The sequence below is a fragment of the Arachis duranensis genome, chromosome 6 (genome assembly GCF_000817695.3).
Source record: "Arachis duranensis cultivar V14167 chromosome 6, aradu.V14167.gnm2.J7QH, whole genome shotgun sequence".
In the NCBI taxonomy this organism is placed as follows: Eukaryota; Viridiplantae; Streptophyta; class Magnoliopsida; order Fabales; family Fabaceae; genus Arachis; species Arachis duranensis.
Window position 1 is genome coordinate 82,910,528 of NC_029777.3, and position 7,121 is coordinate 82,917,648.

Sequence of the window (7,121 nt, forward strand, 5' to 3'; positions counted from 1 at the left end):
GATAACCTCTATCATTAGGAGCCTATTTGAATTTTTGTTCTCTATTACTATTAGTCTTATCTTATATCTATTTTTGAGTCTTGTTCTTAATTCATGATTAATAAAATTTAAGGTTCATGTCTTAAAGCTATGAATGTCATATGAATCCATCACCTCTCTTAAATGAAAAATGCTTTAATCACAAAAGAATAAGAAGTACAGGATTTCGAATCCATCTTTGAAACTGGTTGAATTAGTTTGATGTGGTGACAATACTTTTTGTTTTCTGAATGAATGCTTGAACAGTGCATATGTCTTTTGAATTTGTTGTTTTAAGAATGTTAAAATTGTTGGCTCTTGAAAGAATGATGGAAAAGGAGAACTGTTATTGAGGATCTAAAAAATCATCAAATTAATTCTTGAAGCAAGAAAAAGCAGTGAATACAAAATTCATAAAAAAAATTATACATATATATATATAAAATAATAAATAAATAATAAAGTTGTGATCCAAGGCAAAAAGAGTGTGCTTAAGAACCCTGGACACCTCTAATTGGGGACTCTGGCAAAGCTGAGTCACAATCTGAAAAGGTTCACCCAAGTATGTGTCTGTGGCATGTATGTATCTGGTGATAATACTGGAAGACAGAGTGCTTTGGGCCACAGCCAAGACTCATAAAGTAGCTATGTTCAAGAATCATCATACTTAACTAGGAGAATCAATAACACGATATGAGTTCTGAGTTCCTATGGATGCCAATCATTTTAGACTTCAAAGGATAAAGTGAGATGCTAAAACTGTTCAGAAGCAAAAAGCTACTAGTCCCGCTCATCTAATTGGAGCTAAGTTTCTTTGATATTTTGGAGTCTATAGTATATTCTCTTCTTTTTATCCTAAGTTCCAACCTCCCTGGCCAGCTTCAAACCAGCTAGTAGTGCCTCATATTCCGCTTGGTTATTTGAGGCAGGGAACCCAAATTTGAGGGAGAGTTCGATTTGGGTCCTGATGAGCGGATAATTTATACGCTTTTTGGTATTGTTTTTAGTATGTTTTTAGTATATTTTAGTTAGTTTTTATTACATTTTTATTATTTTTTATTTAAAATTCACTTTTCTGGGCTTTACTATGAGTTTGTGTGTTTTTCTATGATTTTAGGTCATTTCTGGCTGAAATTGAGGGACCTGAGCAAAAATCTGATTCAGAGGCTAAAAAAGGACTGCAGATGCTGTTGGATTCTGACCTCCCTGCACTCAAAGTGAATTTTATGGAGCTAAAGAAGCCCAATTGACGCGCTCTCAATTGCGTTGGAAAGTAGACATTCTGGGCTTTCCAGCAATGTATAATAGTCCATACTTTTCCCAAGATTTGATGGCCCAAACAGGCGTTGCAAATCAGCTTCAGAATTCCCGGCGTTTAACGCCGGAACTGGCACAAAAATTGGAGTTAAACGCCCAAACTGGCACAAAAGCTGGCGTTTAACTCCAGGAAAAGTCTCTACACATGAAAGCTTCAATGCTCAACCCAAGAACACACCAAGTGGACCCCGGAAGTGGATTTTTACGTCATTTACTCATTTCTGTATATCCTAGGTTACTAGTTCACTATTAATAGGAACTTTTGACATTGTATCTCTGCCTCATGACACTTTACACGTTTCTCATTGTATCTTCTACAGCATGAGTCTCTAAACCCCATGGTTGGGGGTGAGGAGCTCTGCTGTGTCTTGATGGATTAATGCAATTACTACTATTTTTCATTCAATCATGCTTGCTTCTATTCTAAGATATCACTTGTTGCTAAACCTGATGAATGTGATGATCCGTGACACTCATCATCATTCTCACCTATGAACGTGCGCCTGACAACCACCTCCGTTCTACCTTAGATTGAGTAGATATCTCTTGGATTTCTTAATCAGAATCTTCGTGGTATAAGCTAGAATTGATGGCGGCATTCAAGAGAATCCGGAAGGTCTAAACCTTGTCTGTGGTATTCTGAGTAGGATTCAAGGATTGAATGACTGTGACGAGCTTCAAACTCCTGAAGGCGGGGCATTAGTGACAGACGCAAAAGAATCACTGGATTCTATTCCAACTCGATTGAGAACCGACAGATGATTAGCCGTGCTGTGACAGAGCACGTTGAACATTTTCACTGAGGGGATGGGAGGTAGCCATTGACAACGGTGAAACCCTACATACAGCTTGTCATGGAAGGAGTCTTGCGTGCTTGAAGAGGAAGACAGTAGGAAAGCAGAGATTCAGAAGATAGAGCATCTCCAAAACCTCAACCTGTTCTCCATTACTGCAAAACAAGTACTTAGTTGTTCATGTTCTTTTACTTTTTACAATCAACCCTGATAATTATTGATATCCTGACTAAGAGTTACAAGATAACCATAGCTTGCTTCAAGCCGACAATCTCCGTGGGATCGACCCTTACTCACGTAAGGTATTACTTGGATGACCCAGTGCACTTGCTGGTTAGTTGTGCGGGGTTGCAAAAGTGTGATTGCAATTTCGTGCACCAGTGGACAATGGCGTATGGTTGGTGTGGCACACCTTTGAGGATGCTTGGAGGAGGCTCCCTGAATATTGGCCCCATGCCCAAAGAAGGAAGTCGCAGGTGTGTAGAGTCAGTCTTGGTGTGTAGAATGGCATGCCACACCGGTTTTGGATGTTATTTTTATGAGCTGAAAGGTAAGGGTCGTTCGTGGTCTAAAATGAACGTCTATTACAAGCATATGCATATCGTTTTGAAGCTCTGGATGTTAGCTTTCTAATGCCACTAGAACTTCCTCATTTGGATCTCTGTAGCTCAAGTTATTCTCGCTTGAGTATGAAGAGGTCAGGATTGATAGCATTTACAAATTCTCTTCAAAGGCATTGCACTTTCCTGGGGCTTCTTTCCGTGTTACTTATCTTTTTTTTCCTTTCCTAAAATCTTTCAACACTCTCATAAAGATATCAAATCTTAAAGTAACTCCAAGAAATATTGATTAAAGCACCAGAATCTTAATTATAACAAGAAAATCACAAACTTTATTCAAGAAAATAATAAAGAAAACAACTAAAGATACTCATACATCAATTTTTCACTATATTTAGTTCAAATTATAGAAATTAATTTATATTAATTATAATTAATGCACCAAAGATATGTGAACTCATACTAGTCTCCAAAACTATTAAGCTCAACTAGTTCATTTTTCAACCAAGTTGTTAAACCACCAAGCTTAAATTCAACTTGGTTAGAGGTGGACTATATGAAATTTATCTAAGTATATGTCTCTGATCACTAGAATTATTTTATTTTAAACTACAAGCTAAGACCTCTGATAGAGAAGATTATGAATGTTTTTGAAAATTGATGAACAAGTGAGAAACAGAAGAAGAGAAGGAAAGAAGAGAGAATAAATTCTATTCTGATTACTATGTATATGATTGTGTACATTACTCTGTAGTATGAACTATATATATCAGAGCTAACCTGATATATATAGTGTGGAGGAGAATGACTTGGTGAAGATATCCGCAATTTGTTCTATGCTTGGAACATGAGTGACAGCCATTGATCCTTGAATTACATGATTTCTGACAAGGAACAAGTCTAACTCGAAGATTTTTGTTCTATCATGAAGAATTGGATTATAAGCATGAGCAATGTGAGAAAGTGAGTGGAAAGAGAAAATGCGAGAAGGTGACGGGTTGGGAAAAGATTAGTGGCATTTAGTGACTAGGAGAAGACCAAATCATCATTGGATGGCAAATGAACCATTAGCACACCCCAATCTCATCAATCAAAGATAGCAACAAAATTGTATTTGTTGATAATCTCCCTATAAATAAAACAGTAGAATGGTTGTAGCAAATCTTTGGAAAGGAAGGAAATGACGTTGATGTGTATCTATCAAAAAAGGGGAAGTCAGTAATACTCTAAAGTTTGCATTCATGAGATTTTTAACAAGGACAGATGTGCCGAATGCGATCCAAAAACTTGATGGATGAAGAGTGTGGGGATGCAGGTTGAAGATCTACGAAGCCAAATATACAAGAGAGGGGAACATGAATAACCAGATACAAGAAGAAGATAAAAATGTGAACAAATATGGAGTTAGGTGATGCATTCGCATATTTGCCATTTTAACTAGTTAGTTTAGTTAGTTTTAGCTTAGGTTCATTCACTTTCTTTGAAATAAATGAGCAATTTTGTGAGTTTTCCTCCATGCATCCATGAACCAAGAATTAAGTGAAATTTGGCATAATTCATGCAAATAAATCAAGGAGTTTATATACAAGTTGATGTGAATGATTCCCTTGAAAATTATTGCATAAGATGGCAAAACTTTGAGGAAAGTTCTTTGGTTTATGTTAGGTGATGAAGCAAGAAGACAATGGAGCAAGAAAATATTGGAGAAAGGAAGAACAAGCAAGTTGGCAACTTGGAAATCAAGTTAGCAACTTGCTAGTGTGTGTCCAGCAGAGTTGGCAGCTTGACCTCCCCCTCTTCAAGGATGAATATCTTGAACCACAAGGATCCAATTGGCATGATTCCAATTGCGTTGAGAAGCTGACATCAAGAGCTTTCCAACGATATACAATAGTCCATAATGTGGCAAGAAATGGAAGCTCAAAACAGAGGGAAACTTAAGCCCCAAGAGCAAGGAAATGGAGCATTGCAAGTTGCCAACTTGAGGACCAAGTTGGCAACGCCATGAAGCCACCAGGGGAGATGTTGGCACGTTGTTGCTGGCGTGTTTGCCAACAACTTGGGCAACAACGCCCAGGCAGCTTGAGGATGCTCTCTTCAAGAACATATATCTTGAGCTAGAAAACTCCAATTGAGGTGAAATCAGTGGCATTAGAAAGAAGACATCAAGAGCTTTTCAACCATATATCACAATATGAAATTGGAGTTCATTTGAAGGTTCAAAAGTTGGCTTCATTTAGAGCCTCAGACATTGAGAGCGTGGTCACTGGCGTGTTCACCAGGTTGCCAACGCTCAACCAAGTTGCCAACGCCCAAAATGAAGAAAAGAGCAGCATCCAGCATGTTGCCAACGTCCAAAGCACGTTGCCAACGCCCAGGAGCTTCCAGTGGGCGTTGTCACTGGCGTTTTTGCCAGTAACTTGGGCAACAACGCCCAGCCCAGGCAGCCTGACCTCCCTCTCTTCAATGACTTATATCTTGAGCTAGAGAACTCCAAATGAGATGCTTCCAATTGCATTGGAAAATAGACATCAAGATCTTTCCATCCATATATAATAGCATGGGATTGGAGTTCATTTGAAGATTCAAGAGCCAGCTACAATTAGAGCCTCAGAAACACTGGGCGTTGTTGCTGGCGTGTTTGCCAACAACTTGGGCAACAACGCCAGACAGCCTGACCATACCCTCTTCAAAGGAGCATAACTTGAGCTATAGAGATCCAATTGAGGTGCTTCCAGTTGCATTGGAAAGCTGACATTCAGAGCTTTCCAACCATGTATAATTGTCTATAGTGAAGCATGAAATTGAAGCTCGAGCAAGAGGCAACTTTAGGCATAAAAACTGAATTCAGAGAAGGCCAAAACACTTAGCAACATTTTGGGCCAGAATCTGTGAAGAGATGGCTCTTGTTCTCTACACCCTTTTCAAAGGCAACTTCTTCCTTCATTGGACCAGGAACTCACAATGGAAAAGCCCACATTGCCAACCACTTGAGGACCTCCAAATGAGTCTTAGGAGTAGTATAAATAGAATTAAACTTTGTACTTGGAGGACTCTTCTTCCACACTTAGAGACTTTTACTTTTGCACTTTTAGTAGTATAGCTTTCATAACTTTCGGGAGGATACCCGAAAGCTATTTTGTCTCTCTTGCAACTTTCAAATTTCAGTTTTAAGAACTTCTTCTTCCTCATTCTTCATTCTCTTTTATTCTCCATTTAACTTTAATGTTTAACTTTGCCATTGTTGTTGAATTTAGAGCTATGATTCACTAAACCCCACCTTCATTAGGGGGAGGAGCTCTGTTTATTTGAATGGGTTGACAACAACTCTCCTCTCTCTCAATTCAAGTGGTTCATCCAAGAGGAAACTCTTGTTCTTCACAGATTCAATTACATTCGAGAGAAGGATTGAATCTATATGAATTGTATGGTGAACTTGAGAAAGAATCCATAGAATTCAGTTTAGAGTTATCCTCTCATAATTTCCTTGATTAATACACTTTGGGTTGGTATGTGAGATGTAACCTCCCTTGGTTGAGATCCTGGAAGTTGTGTGGCTTGGGATTAGAAATTGAGCTTCACCTCTTCTCATGACCAATTAGATCACGAGAGTGGCAATTGATTGTGTTGAGAGAAATTGGATTGCCAAGAGATTGGGATCCAATTAATCACAATCTGCCATGGATCTATCCCCATAATTGAGAAGGAGTTGAACCAAGTCAATCCATGATAATTTACATCTCTGATCCCTAATGATTTCTCCATCATTAATTCTCATCTCTTTTGTTCTTTAGTTATTTTGAATACCCACTACCCAAATCCCTTTTACTTTCTTGCAATTTATCATTCTGTCACTTATATCCTGCTTCCTACTTCCTGAAATCTATTCCTCTGCTCTCTAAATTCTGCAACATTTACCTTCTTGCAATTTACTTTCCATGTCATTTAAGTTTCTTGCACTTTAATTTTCAGCTATTTACTTTCATTTTCTTCCTTTACTATAGTTCTTTAAATTCATTGTCAATTAATTTTCTGCAAGTATATCAAAAAAATCAATTCTCATGAAATCCAAATCATGTTTGCTTGACTAAATATATCATTTAACTAAAATTGCTTAATCTACCAATCTCCGTGGGATCGACCTCACTCTTAGTGAGTTTTATTACTTGATACGACCCGGTATACTTGCCGGTTGTACGTAAATCTTAATTTTCACGTATCACAAGTGCAGCAAAAAAACGTCAACTGTTTGGGTGTAGCATTATCCGGTAAATAAAAAAATAAAAAATATTTTTAAAAATTTTAAAAACTAAATTTTTTGTTATTGAATTTTTAATTTATATTATTAAATGTTTTTTATTGAAATAAATAAAATAAAATAATGTCCATGCAATATCTAGTAAACAATAGATCTGTAATTTTTTTTTTTATT